This window comes from Euprymna scolopes, chromosome 4 (assembly GCF_053919585.1).
Source record: "Euprymna scolopes isolate OS-2025 chromosome 4, ASM5391958v1, whole genome shotgun sequence".
Taxonomy (NCBI): domain Eukaryota; kingdom Metazoa; phylum Mollusca; class Cephalopoda; order Sepiida; family Sepiolidae; genus Euprymna; species Euprymna scolopes.
Window position 1 is genome coordinate 170,214,405 of NC_136485.1, and position 22,533 is coordinate 170,236,937.

Genomic DNA, 22,533 nt, shown 5'->3' on the forward strand with positions numbered 1-22,533 from the left:
CCTGGCAATGTTTTCAATGAAATTAATCCAACTCATGTTTCCTGTGAACGTTAGGCCGAGGAGTTTAAAAGATGTACTTTCAGATAAAGAGTTATTGGCCATTGCTATTGGTGGTAGAGAAGGTTTCTTGTAATTATTAAAGGAAACTAGTTTAGTCTTGGCAGCATTGAATGTGACCATCCATTTTTGTCCTCATTCCACTACAGATTGGAGGTCATCCTCTAGTGTTTTTGCCATTTCTTTAGATAGTGTCAGTCTAACAAACCCTCATCTGTGCCTATTTATTTTTCTTCCCACAAAGACAGAGTTAGATACAAAGTTAGTCTTTTTAATATGAGGGAAAATCTAGCTGTCCAAAAAGGGGTGATCTCGTCTATATGTGTATTGCCATCTTATGTTTTTGGATAAGAAAAGAGTGATGTGTGTCTCAGTTGATGAGTTTTATCCTTATGGACAGAACAACAATTTTCATCATTCTGATTGGTGTGACGTTTCTTGAAAGGCTCTTATATCCTTGGCACAACACCACCAGCTCCCTGCAGGTAAACGATAAGCACATCTCATTCAATTAAAGAGTTATACCCGATTGTACTGACGAAGCCTTTCTTCTCTTTTCAAGTTGTAGGCATCATTAATTTTCTCCAGAGAATTAATGATCTGGGTTTAGACCATCAACTGAAATTTGTATGTATGTCTAAAAGGAATGAACACACCATAAGAAACCTATGAAACTCGAAAATCAGCTGAAGTGACTCTCACACAATCATTTTGAATTAAATTTTAATTTCAACTGCAAGACAAATTTTCTTTCGCAGTGATGAAAAATGAGAAAGAAAGAGAGAGAGAGAGACATGAATACAAACAACAGGTTACAGAGAAGTATTGTTTTTAGATTTACAAATCCTGATATCAGCCAAGGAAATTTCCACCTATTGTCTTTTCTGATGCACCTACTAGCTTCCATTGCTTTGATATGGCCAGGATTTTATAAACATCTGTCAAACTCAGTTAAGATCAAATTAAATTGAATACACAATATTTTTAATAAAATCTTTTCAATTTTACTCGTCTCGCCACAAGTCCAGGAAACGTCACACATATAATTTTTAAATGTGGGAAGTTCCAGTTCTTATCATTGTGCCACAGCGCTTTCATTGACCGAAGACAAAACAGATAAAGTGTAGTATCGGAACAGATACTGCACTTTAAAATATTTATTTGCACAAAATTTAAAATGCATAATGAACAAATTAGGCACAAGGCCATTCAAAACTGTAGGAATAATAGGTGTCGTTGGTTATCCTTGGTCACAAATACTTAAAATTGTCTACCCTGCTCTTAGTTAAAAATATTTCAGTTACCACAATACCACATTCACTCCAGAGGCTGTCCTACTTAAGATAAACCCAAATAGAAAAAGTTTTATTGAATTATTTACAGTAATAAAATTTCATTGGCGAGGGAATGGGGAATAAACAAGAAACAACAAAACTTGGTTAGTAAACGCTTTCTAAATAATAGCAGGTCAGTCTCTAAGTTGGAGTGGGATCTAAGCATGACAGAAAAAAAGAGAGGGAAGTTCAGGAGTGGGTTTTCTTTGTTGGGGTCAGGTATGTTTCTGTTAAGTCCTAAGAGGTGCACCCTTTCAAGATTTGCCTTCTCTCTTTCAGAAAGTGGCTGATTTATTGACAATCATGTGAGGCGCCCCTTACCAGGGAATACTGATATGGCTATTCAGGCCATTTTTGTTGGCCAGAGTACACTGCCTTGGATGTACCATCTTTCTTCACTCCCCATCTTCCGACCTATATTAGGACTAGCAGGGCTACCCGGCATTTCCCAAGACAAAAGAGTAACATATTTCTATTAAAACTTCTATGTCTTTATCTCTTTTCTCTTTCCTCCACCCCGGGTTTACCCCCCTCCCAAAGCCTTCTTTCTACTCCGTCATCAAATCTGAATACACACACAAACAATTTATTTTTATAGATTCCTCGAGTAATGAGTTGGCATAAGGGAATTAACTCCTTAATAAAAAAAATCAGTTAATTCCCTTTGATTAATCTGACTGAAAAATCGACCCCACTCTTTTCTGACGAAATTTGTGCCAGAATGAATAATTCTTTTTATAACTCTTAGACACAGACAACTGCCATTTATATTATAGATATACAAAAAACGAGTTTTATAAAGGACATTTTTCTAAGAGGCAGTGATCTTTGAATTGAAATAAATCACAGAAAAATATTTTTATTAGATAAATATGTCGTTTATTCCAAAGATTAATTGTCACCATTTATAATTTAAACACAATTTAAGGCATATGGTCCCTGAGGTTTGCATGCACATGGTATAACATAGAGATCCAATTTTCACAACTCAACATATTAAATTACGCTGGATTTCGGCAATAACAAGTTGAATGCTGTCTTTCAAGTGGTTTATCGTGTCTGGTTTATCGGCGTAGACAGGGGACTTTGCGTATCCCTGAAGAAAATGATCTAAAGGGATTAAATTGCATGAATGAGATGGCCAGTTGTCAGGTTCATTTTATGAACTTAGTCATTTATCAAATGTTTCTCTAAGTAAATTGATCATATCGCATGCTGTGTGGCATGTGGCTCTACTCTGCTAAACCAGATGATGAATTGCCGAACCAAGCTAAACTCAAAATAACCGATAGTTGCTAAATCTACGATTAAAGAAAATAGAGTTGTCAATTTAAAGTTCGCCGCCTCTAAAAATAATGCACTGTGGAATATATTTATCTTATAAACGCATGACCACCGAAGTTAATCTATGGTGACAATCAAAATTATATATCAAACATGATGTAAGCATTTTTTTATTATTCTATAACCCAGATGCTCACTCGACTGAAAACTGCCATAAAACATATGAGTCTATCCTTTTGTTAATATCCTTTTATCCCTCTCCTCTGACCACTGGACCATGACAATCAACACAAACGTTTTAATAGCGTCTAAAAATCAATCTCTTTACAGAAAAACGTAATTAGGAAATATTTGTTTAGAAACCACCAATGGATCAAACTTCAACCCTCCAGCTGTTTAACTGCAATACTGTCGTCTTTATTTTACGAATTAATTCCCTGATAACTGCAACACGGCCGTCATCAAGTTTAGTGCTATTGAACCGTCCTCTTTCTTATGTTTCGGAATTTTTGACAATTCGTATTATTTGGATTATTTAGACTATTTTTTTTTCTCTCATCTTGAGTGTTATTTTCACGTTTCGATCTAATCTCCGACCTTCTCCAGATATATCTTGTCGAAGTCAGGAATTTGCACGGAATTTTGAACAGAACGGTTTACCCCAAGGACCCGTGGCATAGTAGATAATGCACTTAATAAAATTCAGTTGCAAGTTGCACTCTTGTGGAGGTTGTCTTAGTACAGGTGACACAATAAAGTACAATTGTGTATCACCTAGAACTTCTACCTGAACATGATGAACAAAACAAGAATGCTCTACCCCATAGGTTAAATAAAGGTTGTTTTTTTACACAGGAATCACTACTTATTAAGGCCCGGAGGCTACTCGAGGATAAGGGTTAATGGGTATACATTAGTCAATGTGATTATAGCGTAGTAAACATAAGTGGGAATTTTGTAAATTGGATTATTTATTTGCGTTGAACTTGTAGACAGTCAGATTGTAGTCAGCTGGAAAGCAGGCAGTTGGAAGAGAGTTCCACAGGTATGCAGTTCTAAGAAAGAAGTTTTGTTCATGGGATCTACATTTAGGTTTAGGCACAGATAAAGAGTGTGAGAAATTATTGATAACGGTTTTGGCTAGATGAGTGTTTTTCGTGAAAGTTTGACAAGAGGTGGGGCATAGATTGAAGTTCAGCTGAGCACTTGCCATGAAAATAACGATAAAGCAGAGACAGGCTCACAACGTCTCTTCTGTGGAAAAAAAAAGTTGAAGAGAAGAGAAAAGGGCATCCCCACTAAGCTATGAAGTCTATTTTGAACTCTGTCAATGCAGGATAAGCTGCATCTAGAAGCTCCTGCTCAGATGTGGCAACAGTACTCCATCGTTGGCCATACCTGCCTTTTAAATAAGTAGTGGATTGCATCAGGAGTGAGATATCTATTGGAGCAGTAGAAGGATCCCACCATTTTTCCAGCGACCTTGGCAATGGATTTAATATATGTGTTCCATTTCAGCTCAGGAGTAAAGGTCAAGCCCAATATTTCATCCTTTTTCTTTTTGATGTAGCGTAAAACAGTGTACTTCTTCCAATCTTATAATCTCTCAATATAACGCTATTTTCAACTCCAGCATCTAATTTTTCTATAATTTGACGTTCTTCGAGTAAAGTCAGTGTAACTTGTTTTCTTTCAGAGTTGCAAGCCATTGTGGTGGGTTGTTTTACACTATTTTAAATATAGCAATCTGAAAAAAAAAAGAAAATTCACAGTTAGTGTAAATTAATTATCAATAGCTAATCTACATTAATTACATAGTACCAATATTAAAATTTCTGTGCAATATCTGACTGAACCATGAAAACAGTTTTAGTGCAACTGCGCATCAAATATGCTAATACAATTTCAATGACGAGACAGTTCAAGTTTAGAGAAAGTCCAGGTTTAGAAGAAGTCCAAATGAGAGGCAGTTCAAATGAGAGGAAGTTCAAATGAGAAGTTCAACTTTAGAGGAAGTTCAAATTAAAGGAGTTTTACTGTATTTATATATATATATATATATATATATATATATATATATATATATATATATATATATATATATATACTAGACTACCCGTGACCCGTTGGGTCAGTATGTTATATTAGCTATGGAATTCATGTATGAGCATGACACTTGTAATGTAAAGAAAATAGATTTTTTTTTTTTACATAACAGAAACATTTCTACAAAAGTATCTTAAAATGAAAAATCACGGACCGATCACTCAAACATGAAAAAAAAATCCTCCCTATTCGTGTACAGTTACCTATTTTTCCGAATAATCGCTCAAAAATCGAAAATTAAACATGATTTTCCTACGAATCGAACACTGACGAAAGTCATTTAGCAGCAAAAACGCACATGAACCTACCGATGAGAAATATAAGAATGAAAAACCCATATTGGAATCCTTCAACCAAGTTATAGAAACTTAAAATCTAAAAAAAATAATTAATAAAACCTGAAGGAAAAAAATAAAACTTAAATAAATAAAATAAAACAAAACTAATGTTAAAACAGATTAGTAAATGTGTCAACAAATTCACCGTTCTCACACAACTATTTTGTATCTAGAAATGTAAACAAAAAATAAAAAAGAAGGAAGGAAGGAAGAAATGGAAAACGGTCAGATAGAGAGTAGTAGTAGTAGTAGTAGTAGTAGTCTTGGCTTTACTACAATTGTTCTTATGTTTGTCAACGGGTTAAAGTTGTTTAGTTGTAAGAAAATAGCGGCAGTATAGTTGTAATAAAGAATAGTTGGAAAACACCCCCACTCTTCTCATGTTAAATAATAATTTTCGAAATAATAACGTTAATATTTCAGTGCGCCGGTCAAAATCTGCAAAAGAAGCGATTTGTGTTTATTTGTTTACGTTGGGTTAATGTTTATGCTTGCATGCGCAACCAGATGTCATAAACCGGAAAGTGGGTTACATCACTCGTTATAAGGTCATTTGAGTTTTATAATTATATAGATTTATATATATATATATATATATATATATATATATATATATATATATAAACATATATATATATATATTTTTGAACAGGCTTAAACATGAACTGAAAGGACTTTCCCATTATATAATAAAATAGGAGGGATGTTGCAATATTTTTAATATATTGAGGGTAGAGATTTTAATGCTGCTCACCTCAGCATTATGTGACACAAGGGCGGCAAAGTGAAAATGTCAAGCAAGCTCCCCTAAAGGAGGGCACTCTTGCCTAGCAAAAATACCTGGGCATCCCCATTGGCATTCCCCAGTTGGTGCGCCTCAGACAGCATGCAATAAAATTACTCTACCTGTAAGCTGGGTGGAAAGGCCTGGGAGGGTGGACCACCCGGGTGATACCCAGGCAACGTACCTCAATCCGACAGGTACTAGGCCAGTCGCCCCCCCCCCCACTTATCGGGCTGATTGTTGAGAACGGATTCTTAACTTGTACTTTCTACCAAATCTCCAAGCAACTGAAGCAGCAAGGAGACTAACCCTAACAATTCAAAAGAAAATAAAAAGGGTACGATTAAAGAAAGTTAGAAGGTTCTACTTATAGACACCGGCGATAGGAGCTGACCAATCAAATGGAGCCACGTTTTGCTAGCAACCAATCAGAAACCAGAATTGTGCCATAAAAATATTGGATCTTTTAGCATTCCTGCACATAATTTTTCCATGTCAACGCAAGAAAGATCTTTTGCTTTTTTCTTGCAAAATTATAAAGTCCAGGACCTGTACAGAACAGCTACCCACTGAAAATTCTTCATCTCCAGGACTTGTACAGAATCCAAAACTCTTCTGAAATTAAACATGGCTTTCAAGATTCTCACTCATATAGAGCAAATCCGCAATTCTCCCTTATATATCTATAACTAGATGTTTGTCGGTTTGATCCCAGCTTGCCACAATTGCCTATCTAGTCACACTGAAAAATTGGAAGCTATCTGTCTGCAGATGACTATATAAGTCTCCTTTCTTGGCTTGAGCACTGTGGTAAATGATATCACCAATTACCATTAATGATAATACAAACCTCTTTGCAAACGCAAACGGAACCCTCTCCAATAATTGTAACTGTTTATGTAAGCATTAACATGTCACTTGATAATGATCGCTGAAGGTTTAAAATGGTTGACTGTCAACTAGATGCTAGTAGGTTCAATCCCAGCCTGGTGCAAGAGTCTCTCTAAACAATCTGAAGAGCTGTGATTCAGTGAAACAGTCTGTTTGTGGATAACTATATACACGGTGGAATGATAAAATATTTGCCCCCAAAAAGACGACATTCAATTTCTGTTTGATGAAAACCAGTTGTTTTTTTGTTTGTTTTTTTTTGTTGTTACAGACTATCTACTAGTTGACTAGTTGTGTACGAATCCCAAGAGCGATAGGATCCTTCTATCATGTCTGAAAGTGACACAATGTTCAACAAACAAGATTGGAGATGTGCCACTGTACAACACATGCTCTCTACTCATCTAAGTTATGACAACAGGACCATTGCCAACACTCTAAAATGCATCACTGAATTGCTACAAATAACAGAGACATGTCTGCAGTGATGAAAACAAAGTTTCCACCCAGGGTTATGGTCTTTGGTGTGGTTTCAAGTTAGAGCTACATCATGCTACGTTAAATCTTTGAAGTCGGTTTGAAAGTCGACACTAAGGTGTACTTGGATGTGCTGAAGTGTGTAGTGATCTTCTGGTGTAATTAGGTGGCCGCTGGCAGACCCCTACAGTGTTGCTATAGGTTGTGGTGTCGTCTGCATAATGTCTACGAATAATCTAAGAAGATTGTGTCAAAGTTGCTGCAACTGATAAAGAAAGACTATTCAAAGATAGTTAGCTCTTTGCGAAACATTTACGACCATGCAAGGCATCTAATGGGAACCATGTTGACTTTGTGAAAACCATTTTGAAATAGCGACTGGATTGATAAATACAATTGGTTTTTACACTAGAAAAGCTCCAGTCAGTGTTGAAGTTAAAGTGGAAAACCCACCCAACCATTAGCCGTCTGTATGGTCGGTTGCCCATGATCTGCTCAGCAATAAGGAAATAAGAACACGATATGCCAGACATTGCTAGAGAAGAAGAGGTCGTCAGTGATGTGGTACTGTGGGATCTTAAACACGATTTTAAAAAGAAAAAAATGACTTGGGTGCCATCAGCTACAATAGAAATCAAATCATTTAGCTCTCTACTGTTACTTGATACCATCTCAGCTAAGACGACATGCATGTCGAAGCTTATCAAATAAACTGACTTTAACATATAAATGTATACTTGCGCATATTTAGAAGATAATGGTTTGGTGCACTCACACCTTTCAAATTCAATTTTTTTCAATTTTGACTCATCTTAACAGCTATTTTTACCAACTAAAAACCAAATTGAACCTGTTTCAGAGGTCTGAATCCCCTATTTATCAAGTTTCAAGTCTGTAAACCAAAAATTGATAAAGTAGTTTGGTAGAGACTGTTCCACACACAGAGAGACAGATAAGGTCACTTTTATACATACATACATACATACATACATACATGCTGATTGCAACGTCTTGTCAGACGAGTGCCACTCCCTCAGACACTTAAAGTCCATGAACCCAAAAATGACTTCCATTGCCACAGGACCATTTTTATAGACAAATGCCCGAGGGAGTATCTATACACAGATGATGTTACAGAGTTTTAGCTTTGTACGACAGCTAAGTCTCTCTCTCGGTTCAAAATGTTGAGCAAGATAGCCAGCAACAAGTTAAACTGCAGACCAGCTTAATGCGGGTACTGGTCTCTCGCTTTATGGTTTTTTAAATCAGAGATTTGCTTCTCCTAGAAAGGTTGCCTTCACCACGGCTTACGGGAGTCCTCTCCACCCCAACACATACATACATACATACATACATACATACATACATACTAATCCTATTGTGACGTCTCTAATATTGCTAAGCAGAAAGTTAATCAGAAAAGAGATTGGATCCAGTTTCTAGATCGCTCGTAGATTTCAATTATATGTTTGGTTTCTGGAAGTAGAAAGTGCATCTCTTCGTTAGCTAGCATGATTTAGCGGATATAACTTGGATATGGTTAAAGATGAATAACTTTTTTAATGTCCTCACCCAACACCTTTTTATTTTCTTCATCCGTACTTTCAGTTTTAACGCACGTACATTAATTACTGTATCAGTGTTACTGATACAGTAATGCTAATATTGTATTTCATGGGGAACGAGAAATATCACTTTTCAAGAAGGGCCGCCAATAATGGTAAGCACCATGTACTTCGCATATAAACAAGATGAATTTGCAAAAGGGAAAAGATATTGAGGAAATGTAGATGTGTCAACAAACTTAGACTTTACTAACCTTAAGGACATTCACACTTGTTAAGAGCACAAACAAACAAAAAATAAAAAAACGAATATAAATTCTTTAGAATACAAATTGTTGTTATTATTGGAAACACGTGTCACAGGAGCTTGTGTATTTTTAGTGTTGTACATTCCATTCATTTCAATTTAGGGTAACATGAGAAACCCAATGCAAACAACTAATAAACGCTAGTATTGAATAAACATCCTAATCCCAAACTGACTCCATAAAAAGGGCTTGTAAAATTAAACTTTCACTTTAGATGCTCGGATCAAAGTGTAATTTGTATAAAGTTGTATAAATGCATTTAATTATTTTAAAATGTTTCTCAAGTTTTTAGATGAGGATTGATTATTCATATTATTTGGATTCTTCGGACTACTATTCTCATTTTCATGGTTATTTTCACTACGTTTCGGTCGATGTAACCTCCGACCTTTTTCAAGTGTATCGCGTTGAACTCAGAAATTTTTCTTTTGAACTCGAGAACTTTTCTGCATAAGAGTGGATAAAGCACTTGATAAAATTACACTCTTCTGAAGGTTGAACGTTCAATTCTCAGAATACAATTGCGAATTACTTAGGACTTCTATCCAGTCATGACTGATTGAATGAGTACATACTACGTGAATTTCATAAAGACTTCCGTTCGAAATTTTATACAGATTTCCGGATTCGGTAGAAAGATTCTTGAATTTGACAGAAAGATTCCCAGAGTTTGGCAAGAAGAAGGTTGGATATTACATCAACCAAAACGTTGTGAAAATAACACTTAAGATGAGAATAGTCGTCAGAAGTATCCAAATAATACACTTTGGCAACATTTTTAAGTAGGATAGTCCCCTAGAGTAAATGTGGTATTGCGGTGACTGATATGATTTTAGCCAAGAGTAGGGTACTCAAATTTGTTACATTACATTAGATAAAGGATATCCAAAAACCCCGAAATTTATGGCCTTGTGCCTAATTTGTTACATTCCATATTTTTTACTTTATAACAAATAAATAATTCGAAGTTGACCTGACCTTGGCCAAGTTAAAAGGCAAAACCACTTCCCAACTCCACCTTTTCCTCGTCTTCCCAAATTGGTCACCCATTTTAGTAATGACCAGGCTCAACGTTGCTTAACTTCAGTGATCTGACGGGAACCGGTGTGTCAATGTGATTTTGGCAAAAGTTGAATACAATGGTGGCGTTTTCACCCTGCTACTAACTTAATATTTATGCAATAAAAAAGAACTGTGCTTTTAAGCAACGCTTTGTAGCTCAGTGGTAAAGTGCCAGACTACAGATAATCCTTTCCAAAGTTTAACCATACTAGTGATTCTTAATTAGCAATGCTTATGAACAACTTTTATGTGGAAATTATTTTTTTAAATTATGTTCACCCTAAATGAGTCGTATTGCCACTTGGTCGTAAGAGGATACTATTCGGGACCATGTTTAAGGGAGATAAGTTAAATGTTTGTTCACTTTACATTTAACTTTCTGCATGTCATTGCAGTCAGAGAAGCATGTAACAGGGGGGAAATTACAAAATCTAGCAGTCAAAGAGAAGAAACTATTAGAGTGGAAGGATTTTCGGCATTTATGGATCTCTACAGTGTAGGGGTGGGATTTTGTTGCTTGTCGAGTTTGTCCAAGGTATTTACATAAAGAGGGTACAAGTGCAATGAGTTCATCAGAGCACATTCAATTAAAATACTTGTAAATCATACACAGGGATGCAACATTGTGGTGATGGGACAGGGGTCGGAGCTTAGTTGAAAATGCAGAACCTATTAGATTGAAGACTCTTTTCAATGCTGGGTACATCTTTTAGTTTTCTATAAAAGCTTAATATTTACATGCACCTAACAGTAACATAACACTTATTAATATTGTTAATAACATGATTGTCTGGGACATATCTCCTACAAATATTCTAGCGCATTTATTGAAGATAAAGCCAGACAGATCAGAAGTATTCGAGTAAAAAGCGGTTATGGCTATTACATCAGCCAGTTCTTGCCAGAAACAAGAAATTAGAAAACTAGTAAGAATCAGAACTATAGTATGTAGGAAAAAAACCGTAGCTGTATATACCCGGCGTTGCCAGGTCAAGAAAGTATATGTCATATATGACGCCATCTGCTATGACGTCATGTATAACGTATTGTGTGAACAAACTAATAAACAGAAATACGATTTTATTATATATATATATATATATATATATATATATATATATACTAGATAATCTACCCGTCATTGCCCATGAATATTTACTTTTAATTTTGCTTATCCCTCCTTTTTTAACTGTTTTTTTATGACGTCATATATGATGTCACCACATATTATGTCATGAAGAAGCAAGTATATATATATATATATATATATATATATATATATATATATATATATAACTGTTTTAAATTTCTGATCTCGATGCAATTACTAATTCCGATTCTGATTCTTTTTAAATCTTTAAATATTTAACAATAGAGTTATTTTTTTTTGGGGGGGGGGCGGTAGGTGAGGATCGAATCCCACATGTAATATGCGTATTCTTAAACTTAAAACTTCACTTGTGGGCAGGGGTATCTATAGATTTTAGTTTTACTGGTAGTTCAAAATATATAAATATTCACTACTTTATCATTAGTGGCATTAATAGAAATAAATAAGCTTTAATTAAAGACAAAAATGAAAGAATAAAAACAGGGGTTTTGGCATTAGAAAATAAGACAACATTTTCTGATGCCGATGCCAAAAAATTAAGATTTTTTCAATTCCTGATTCTGATTTGGATTAATCATCCCAACACATATTATTTTCATGACAGGTGCTTGACTGAACTCCAATCTATGGTTCCCCTTTGCCAAACCTTCACAAAAATACTCGACTACCTACAACCACTATATACGATTTCCTCCCACTCTCTATCTGTGCCAAAATCTAAATGCAGATTCCATGAACAAAGCTTCTTTCCCAGAACTGCCCGCCTGTGGAACACTGTCCTGCTGGTCTGCTTCCTGGTTGAATACAACATAGTAGCTTTCAAAACCAATGCAAACAAATTCTTGTTGAGCCGTCCCCATTAATAATCAAATTTTACCTAATTTACACCATTAACGATTACTACACTACCACCTTACGTTCATTAACCCTTATCCTCGAGTGGCCTTCTGGCTTTGATAAGTTGTGACTCCCAAATAAAAAATATAAAAAAAACATGAAAATATATTTATAATTAAATTTTTGTTAATTAGTATGCACATATTTAAATATATGTAAATAGTAGCGTTGGGACGATTAATCAGAATCAAAATCGGGAATCGGAAAAATCGAAACTTTTTAGGGTATCGGAATTGGTGTCGGCATCGGAAAAATTTGTATTTATTTCCTGATGCAAAAACGATTCCTATAATTATCTCTTTTATATTTGATTTTGTTAAAAAGAAAATCTTCTACAGCTGGTAGTAATTATATAATACTAAATATTTATTTTAAATTACTAGTCAAACTAAAGTCTACAGATTACCTTCCCCCCACAAATGTATTTTCACGTTTGAGAAAATATCTGCACATTTAACATGTGTTTTTACGGTAATCGGAAAAAATAACAACTTCATAGTTAAATATTTAGAGATTTATAAAGAATCGGGATCGGAATCGGAATCGGGAATTTAGTAAGGAATCATTAATTATATCGGAATCGGGGAAAATATTGGAATCGTCTCATCATAAATCGTAAATAGCATTTATACTTACCTGATATAGCATTTATATTGGAATCGTCCCATCGCCCCATTATATACCTGATATATCATTTATATTGGAATTATATTTATTATTTATATTGGAATTATATTTATTATTTATATTGGAATTATATTTATGATATGCTTGATATAGCATTTATATTGGAATCGTCCCATCGTAAATCGTAAATAGCATTTATACTTGCCTGATATAGCCATTATACGCACTTCCCTAAGTAGATTATAATTACCTCTTTTTGGCCGATAATTTTGATTTGCTCTATAATCTTTTGATATCTTCACTTTAATTTTTTTTTTTTTTACTTAAAGGTCATCACTTTTCAAGGTCAGGATGCCATTGCAGTATTAGGGTTATTAACTGTTAGGTAGTTGGTGAGATAACGCCATGATGATCAGTCATGGTGGAATTGGGTAGGGTTTAATTATTTAAGACAAGAACATTTACATTGGACTTGCAAACGGCCATGTTATAGTCAGCCGGGAAACAACTCTGTAGTATTTTTTTCTACAGAGGGACAGTTTTAGGAAAGAAACTCTGCTCATGGAACTTTCGTTTAGTTTTAGGCACGAATAGAGAGTAAGGGAAATTCTTGATAGTTGCTGTAGCTAGACGAGTGTTTGTTGCGAATCTTTTACAAAGGGGAGGGGCAAAGATTTAAGTTCAGTTTCTATTTTGATGTCTAAGTAGATAATTTTTACTCCCTGCAGTGACTTAGTCCATAATACATTACAGTAAACATTGCACTGTAGAGAACCTACTGTTCATTTTATAGACTTATTTTATATAATGGCTTGAATTATAGTTTCAAATGCAAAAGTCACGTATCATGGTTCAACTGTGGTCTAAGCAGAAACATTCATTTCGAACGTGCCCCTGTCTTATCAAAGAACTTACTGTTGATTTTATACGACTGGCTCTTCTGCTTGTGTGGTAATAAAACTTATCAAATGCACTTATGATGTTAGGCTGTATAAGGGTGTTAATTGTGGTTATAATCAGACTTTCCTTCTTTAATCGGAATTTTTCCATTATCGATTTTCGATACTTATCAAAGGTATTCCGATACAAAACTTGCATAAGATCACTCACAGGCATATAAAGTACATTTGTGTGAAATTTTGAAAAAATCGGCCCAGTTGTTTTGGAGTCCGTAGGGAATGAACTCACAAATCCACACAGACACAGGCGCGCGCGAACATACACACACACACACACGCGCACACGCACACACACACACACACACACACACACACACACACACACACACACACACACACAAAGTGTCTTTTATTTACAAGTGGGAATTCTAATGCAACGGATTTATTTGATTTGGGACAGTGAAACTTTTATGTGTGAGAATGAAATTGGAATCGAGGAAATATGTAAGCAGTTTGTTGTTATTAATAGTAAACGAAGATATTAATATGTGTGTAAGAAGAGTGGATAAGCGTATTCTCTTCATCTTTCACTCTCCTTTGCTTCTACAGAGTGCAGATTCCCTTTCTGGTGGTAAATGTGGAATTCCTTGATTTCTATAAAGTGCAAGTGTACCAAAAAAAATCAGATTCGTTTGAAGGAAACATTCTTGTTTGTTATTAAATTGAAGAATCATACCTAAGTTTTACTAAGCATAACCCCCCCCCCTCTAACAAAAAAAAACAGGAAGCGATGCGCATATCACGTTGCGCAGAAACTAGAATCGGTTCATTTACTTCTTTCGTTCGTCCCTTCTAAGAATTCATCAATTAGCTATACAATTTAGAGCAGATTTCATTTCGACACCAAAATTACAGAGTCTGTACTATTATTGAAATTATTTTTTTTTTACTGTTGACCGAGGTATGGATAGCTTTGGTCCTGTGCAGTTCTAGGAGGTCTACCCTCCCTGACCGTCTTTCGGTGAGGTGGGGTGGGAAGTAAGTTTATTGCTTATTGCCTGGCGCATCCCTATCTGAGGAATGCCGATGGTACTGTGCAAGCAATTTTTAATAGGCCAGAGTGTTCCTATTTTAGAAACACTAGCTTGATTCTCCCCACTTTCCGACCTTGTGTCACATCTTCTTGCAGTAGGAAGCAAGTAAATAACACTCGATATATACTCACAGTGCAAATCAAATCTATTTAGATAAAATTAGCTTATCCATCTGACGTTGCTCGGGAACCTTTTTACTTTGAATTTTGCTTCACTACTTTTTCAATTATTTCTTTTTTTCTTTTTTTTTTAACGAAATAATAAGATATTGAATGTTCCTATTTACAATGTCTCCCCGAGTTAGACACCAGGGTCGTTTTTTAATGTGGAGAAAGGGAACAAAAATTAAAATTGTCTCAGTCGTGAAGGATTTCTCCTCCATTGACAGAGAATAAAAAATTGAAGTGCAGCATCTGAAGAACAGATTGTATTTATTTGCTTCCCCACTGAGCAAATTAGGCACAAGGCCGTTTTTTAATGTGGAAAGAGAGGGAGGGGCGAGGGAAAAGGGGACCAGCTCCCGAGAGGTGGGAAATGGGAGCTGGATAGTAACTGTTGGTATGAAGGGTTGCCCCTACATTGACCAAGGTCTGATATGTGGGGTTACCCCCACATATGGTCTTTGCTTGCAGTATCTGCCGGAACAGATGGTATTTATTTGCTCCCCCACCGAGCAAATTAGGCACAAGGCCAATTTTTAATGTGAGGAGTGAAGGGAGAGGGAAGGGAAAAAGGGGACCAGCTCCCGAGAGGTGGGAAATGGGAGCTGGTTAAAGGTCAGGCATGTGGAGTTGCCCCCACATCTGGTCTTTGCTAGTCATAGCTAGTCATAGCTTGCAGTATCTGCCGGAACAGATGCTACACTTTGATCTTGACCCGAAGGCCATAAGATATTGAAAGTTAAATTTAATTATTACTACATTGTTAAACTATTAATTGGACTTTTATTTATCATTATTGTAGTGCCGTATTAATACCATATCAAATCACGTGATTACAGTCGTACCTAATGCCTGCTGCCTGACATATTTATTTTGGGTATCCCGTTTGTCATACCATTCTACATCTCCCTGACCCTGCGAGGTTTGATCTCCTGATTTGACCTTTCACCCCCTCTGACTATTCTGTAAAGTCTGTGTCACTCTCACACTTGTTCTTCTCTTCTTTTAATGGCGATATTGGTCTATCTTCACCTTCTACTTCCGTTAAGGATTTCGCCTTTATTTTGATACAATCATAACTTGAGATGAAAGATATTTATTAGGATGAAAATATTAATGTTTAGAAATGAAAAGGAATGTTAGTTTTCATAACTAACAAAAACAGAAATGTTAACTAGATAAACAGGTATGCGTGGCAGAAGTGGATCATCCGATATGTGTCTTTAATCACGTTAAATTAATGGCATAACGAGATAGTTTGAAAGATATGTAATGATTAGTCAAAATCTGGCAGTCAGAGAGGAAAGTAGATAGTTGTTAGAGGTAGAGAGACGACGGTTGACTGACCGAAATGGTCCGAGCAGGGGAGGCAGTTGAAAAATGTCGATAGTAAAAATCTAGAACCAGCGTTGCAGCTTTTCAATGGGGAAACATCCAAAATAAAGTTGCTGAAAAGACAACCCGAGATTTGTTGATTGGGATTCCTGAGTTATAAATCATGTTTAGTTTCATAAGTGTTTCCGATCGGTAAGTTATTCTATACAAGTTCTGGAGATGATGCATTCTCATTGGACAGCTGTTCTGTACAGGTTCCGGACTTTATAATTTTGCAACCAAAGAGTAAAATATCTTTATCGTGCTGACAGGAAAAATATGTACAAGGTTTCATTTTTATGGAGCAATTCTGGTTTCTGATTCGTTGATAGCAGAACGTGAATCAATTTGATTCGTTAGTTGCTAGCAGCGGCGTTTATAAATAGGATCTCCCAACTTTAAGGAAGCATACCCCCATTATGAGTCAAAAATATTGCAACAGGGATGAATGTTCTTTGCAGCTTCCCGTCAAACAAAACAAAAGATGGACCAGATATGTTTCCCCATTGGCTTATGTTAACATCCCTCCAAATAGAACTTGTTATCCCTTTTTGTTATGTTATATGTCCTGTTCATACCATTATCACTAGATGATCAAATATATTGACACTAAACGATAATACCTCATTGATGATATTAAGTCCGAGATGGGTATATTTGCTCGTGATACAACACTCTATAACATGTATTAACAGACAATCGTAAATATATATAGAGTAGACGATAATATATACTCATAAATATATACAACCGCAATACATTGCATAACTACGATGAGAATCTGCGTTATTTTCGTCAAGATTGGAAATATTTTCATATTTTCACTGTTACAGAATTCGCTTTGGCTCCGACCGTATTGGCTTTCCTTTCCATCGAACTTTGTCTGCAACGCCGATAGAGTACCCTGGTAACTGGGCAAAGCTACGTCTCCTTATCTTCTCCTTATCACTCGCCAAGGCCTGAATGTGGAGAGGAAACTTCAGCTTCGAACTATATAGATACTGTAGTGCAACAGATGCATAAGGCCATTGTCATACGAGATAGAAGGTTGCCATCATCACATCTGTTACAGCATTCTCGCTTTCCTCCACGTTTTGTTTCATGTTCCTCTTTGCGTTGTTTATCTTTTTTGTTTCTTTACTCTCGCCAACACCACAGAACACCTTATCCACGTTTCTACATAGTCTGAATTGTCCAGTGTATTCATGCGTTTTATTGGCGACACCATTGCTGTGCCGTGTTAATCGCCTATCAAGTTTCATGATTACAAAAGTACCCAATGACCGCCGTTTGTTTTATTTATTTATTTAGGTTTCTAATTTGCATGCCATCTTACAGTTATAAAATTACAACGAATATTTTATTATTAAATTTATTGCTGTTTTAATCTCTATAAAGTTATATCATGTAACAGCTTCTAAAAGTTTCAGTCTATTGATACGTAAGAAAAAAAACTAAGAATTTTTAAAGCCAGTTTATAAAAGATTTTCTATTCGATGGGTTATGCTTAGAATATCTGATATTTTATTTCTTCAAGTTTATCAACGCGTGGATAGAGAAATTACTATAGTATCTGTTCCTTTGTGATGAGATTCAAGCATTGCCTCCTTAGCGAAGTAGTTATGTTCGTCATTAGACCTGTAGAATAAAAGACAAGATGTTTTCTTCTAACATTAAATGACAACTTTATTGGTTATCTTCGTTAGTAAGAATAAAGAAACTGGTTAGTCGTGGAAAGTGTTCCTGTGTGGAGACACAGATTAAAAATTAGACAGATCTGTTGAAAGAGAAAGAGAGTTCGTGTGTGTGTGTGTGTGTGTGTGTGTGTGTGTGTGTGTGTGTGTGTGTGTGTGTGTGTGTGTGTGTGTGTGTGTGTGTGTGTTGCATTGAAGTCCGTGTATGGGGATAGCCATGTTGGCTTGTTTGTATTCGCGTCTTAGTTGAACCCTGAACCCGGAGGCCGGGTGTTGCCTTGTTGAGTCCCAAGAGAGAAGTTGGGGCGACAGGCCCGTTCCACGTGGAGTTGTTGTTCATCCAAGATTTAGAGAGAGAGAGAGAGAGAGAAAGAGAGAGGGAGGGAGAGAGAGAGTGTGTTGCTAGTTTAACCTTTTATAAACTCGGTCACGTGACTGAGAGCTGACTTCTCATTAGACAAGCCAGGAAGGAAGTGCATGCAAAATCTCCAACTGCGAGAATTCGCTCCTACTTGTGTTTGTTGCAATTTCGTCTGCACCAGACCATTTTCCCTGGAACCATCTCCTCTTTTAAGAGGTAATAATTTAGTATCTGTTCGTTTGTCATGAGGCATTCTTCCCAGGAATTACCGCCTTATTTTCTGTGTGTGGGGGACAGTGTAATATATGTTTATTCGTCATGATTACCTCCTATTTGGGAGCGTAGTACAGTATCCCTTCATTAGTCATGAGATCCCTGTCAGGAGTCATCTCTTCCTTTAGGGGATTACAATATAGCATTTGTCCGTTTGTCCGTTTGGCATGAGATATTCCTCTCAGGCATTACCTCTTCTTTTTTTTTTTTGGACGAGGGTATTTAGTGTAATATATGTTCGTTCGTCATGATACCACATTCCCATGGCATTATCTCCTCCTTTTGGGGTAAGGGGCAGTGTCGTATCGTATTGTCATGATACCATTCTTTCAGGTAACATATTTTTGCGAGTCAGCATAAATTATTTATTTTTTTTGTTTTTTGTTTTTTGTTTTTCAAAATGTAACATGATATTTGGGACAGCCTGTGCATGGGACGAATTTTCGGGATGTTTAGTAGTGAGAATCATAAACAGTTTTTTTTAAATATGTACATAAATAATAGAATGGCAGAGGGAGGTTAGATTGAAATTGAATTTCTGAATCGGAATTTACCATCTGTGACGCGACGAACAGCTGCAACCTCTCAGTTTCTTTGATCAGTTGTGCGTGTGTGCGCGTGTGTGTGTATATATGTGTGCGTGTGAGTGTATATATGTGTACGCGTGAGTGCGTGTGCTGTGTGTTTGTACATTTCCTGCATACTACCATAAATAAAAAGTTAATGTACAACAAGTTGAAAGACGTTCCAATTCAACTAAGCTTCTATTTCCGTTTTGTTTGTTTTTGAAACGAAAACTTACTTGATTTTATTCTTAGAGTAAGAACTGTCGGACTTTTAGCCGACAAAAATGGAGGAGAAGTGCTCGACGGCCTAAGCAACTCGAAGTACAGGGTGCGGCACAAAGATTCCTCACATTTTGGCATGCGATCTTTCCAGTCGCGCTCGTCCAGTTTCTGGACAATCATTAATTTGTATTAGATGGAACTACATATCAGTGTGTAGAATTCTTCGTTCGATCGGACAATCTCAAGGCCAAAACATGTTTGCGAGCTGAACGTGTGGGAGACTGAGTAACAGAAAGTCTCACAGCTCGAATAATATCTGACGTTCGAGCGCTTCGAGACCTTCCAGGTGACTTTCTTTCAAGTGCCGAACATGTAGTTCTGAAATTTGCAACCCAGAATTGTATTGATTTTCTATCTGGAACAGAATCACGTCGCCATAACTTGTAATGAACTTGGAAAACTATTTGTGTGGCAGTTATATATTCACCAATCTTCAAAAACATTTACAATGGAACCCCGGGATACGCTGGTCATAGGATACGTTTTTTTTTTTTCCAGATTACGATGTGGAATACGATGTTTTTTTCCGGTCTCTGGTTACGGCATTTGCCCCGCCTTATAGTGTTATTTATAATGTTATTTGATTATATACATGTGTATTATATACGGTTCTGTATTTTGTTACTAATTTCTAATGTCGTATCCCGGGGTTCTGTTATATATAGTAAAAGCACGATGCGCACCAGTTCAAACAATATTACTTGATGAGGGTATTTGAAAAAAATGGAAAGTAATTAGTTAAATGAAAACATCATTGGTATTTGCATAAGTTCATTAGCAACATATAGTTGAAAGTTTAAAATGTGGGATATATTTCTGCCGCGCTCTGTATAAAAACCCGAACTCGACGTGAAAGAAGAAAAAAAATAAAAAATCCTTACTTTGTGTGGTGACTCCTTCACGACTTTCCAGATAAAAATTATCTGAGAGTTGCAACGAATTGCCTCGTTACTTACAACAACTCGTCTTTATAGTCGCAACAAAAAGGTATTTTCCATTTACCTTCGTTAACACGCACGATTGCTTCAGTATACACGATCACAAACAAACTGTCTAAACACTAAACGATAGCAAAGGCCACAGTAAAAAATGGAGACCTGTCAGTGAACGAACGAAGAAACTAAAACTGACTAACCAACCAAACGTATCGACTATAGTTGTGTTTTTTACAATCTCCTATTCGATCCTATACAAATGTTGTCTCATCCAATCCACATGGGTGGACAACAAACCGGCACTATAAAGTCACTCGATCAAGCAATTACCGATTTCTTGCTTGAACGATTGCCACACAGAATTCCATCGCTTCACCCTCCCACATCAAGTTCTGGTAAATAAAAATTACAACAGAACAAAATATTTTTCGTTGCTTTGTATGATGTTATTCGCCTTTCATATTTGTCAACTTTAATGAAAGTGCTAACCGTACTTTTCAGTCATTTTTTAGACGGATATGTTTAGAATATACAGAATATTTTTACAGAAAATAATTAACCCGTTGCAGGGAACCGATTCCGCTAGCTGGTGTCCGAAAGTGGCCAGTGAGCATAAAGACTTCACTATTATGGTTATGTTTCGCCCCAAAATTGGCTGAATAATTTTTAGTAAATAATGAAGACAACGAAAGGAAGTCTCATTTTAACATTTGATGAACAGCTTTATTTGTCATTCTCGTTGGTGGCTTTGGTAGAAGAGAAAAACGTATTAGTAAGCGAGTTCATTATTCGTGTTTGCTTGTAGTAGTCGTGAAAAGAGTTCGTTGGAAGAGAGAGAAAAGTGTTCAATGTGTTCAAAGCTAGAATTAATATCATGCCGGCTGGTTGAAGAAGAGAACGTTCAGTGTTTGTGCGCCCACGTGTTTATAGCTAGTAGTCGCCGGGGCAAAAGAGAAAGAAGGGACAACGTCTTCAGTGGATTAATGTGTTGGCGTGCGTGAGTATGTATCGTTGTATCGACGAGAGTAGTCCTGTAGAATGCTGAATAAAGTTCGTGTGGGTACCGCACGTGGAAATAAACGGTAGTTTGAAAAAAGCCATAGCTAGCGCGTTGTACTCACGTCCAGTCTGGGGCTGAAGCCCCAGGCGATGTGTGCTTCTGGGCATAGCACAGAGAAAGAGAATTAAAGGTTCGTGATTTCGTCTTTTATATACTTTGTCACGTGATTGGGAGCTGGCTTGTGATTGGACAAGCCAAGGAGAAATGGATTTCAAATCTCAAAGCGGCTGCTACAAGTTTGCTAGAGACCGCAAAGGTCAAATCTTTTGAACTTTAACCCCTTGGCTGCCAAATTTTTCGGCCGAAAACCGATTAAAAAGCTTTCCCTGTTTCTGAATACTCTTTATGTAAAATTTCAAATGTTTATACCAAAAATTGGCTGAGTAATTTGATAGAGACCGCAGAGGTCAATTTTTAAAAAACTTTGACATATATATATATATATATATATATATATATATATATATATATATATATATATATATACGAGATGCCTTAAATATGCTTCCAGACATTTTTTTTTGTTGTACAGACATTTAAACTTGTCGCAGACTCTTAATAATTCAGTATGCTATTCCTATACATCTTATGAGATGGCTGACCAGCGTTTGTGCTTTCAGGTTCAAATGAAAAGCAATAGCAGGAATTAGAATACACCCTACTAAAACCTGATTGTCACAGTTGGTGAATTTCAAGAATGCAATCTAGACATAAGGACATTTTAGAAGAAGCATACACTATAAAATTATGTTTTAAACTTGGAAAAAACGCCACAAAAACGTATGGAATACTTCAGACTGCTTTTGGACTATCTTGCATGAATATTACCACCCCCCTCAAAATGGGTCATACTCAACCTGGCCTGAGCGAAGATTGCCAAAACGTGAGGCTATGTACAAAACGCTCGGTGTCCCAATGGCGCCGGCGTGCAGACTAGTGCACACATCCTCATAGAGTGTTCCCTAAGCTATGCATGCTCCGATATGAACCTGA

The 22,533-nt window shown here is 36.3% G+C and overlaps 1 long non-coding RNA gene across 1 annotated transcript; it reads right to left on the reverse strand.

Moving 5' to 3' along the window:
- Nucleotides 1-766: 766 nt before the first annotated feature.
- LOC145270229 (uncharacterized) lies at nt 767-21,923 on the reverse strand. Its single transcript, XR_013865316.1, has 2 exons — nt 20,427-21,923; nt 767-4,422 (listed from the first exon to the last, which is right to left on the reverse strand). It is a non-coding gene; the product is annotated as an uncharacterized LOC145270229 (long non-coding RNA).
- Between the last annotated feature and the right edge of the window lie 610 nt (nt 21,924-22,533).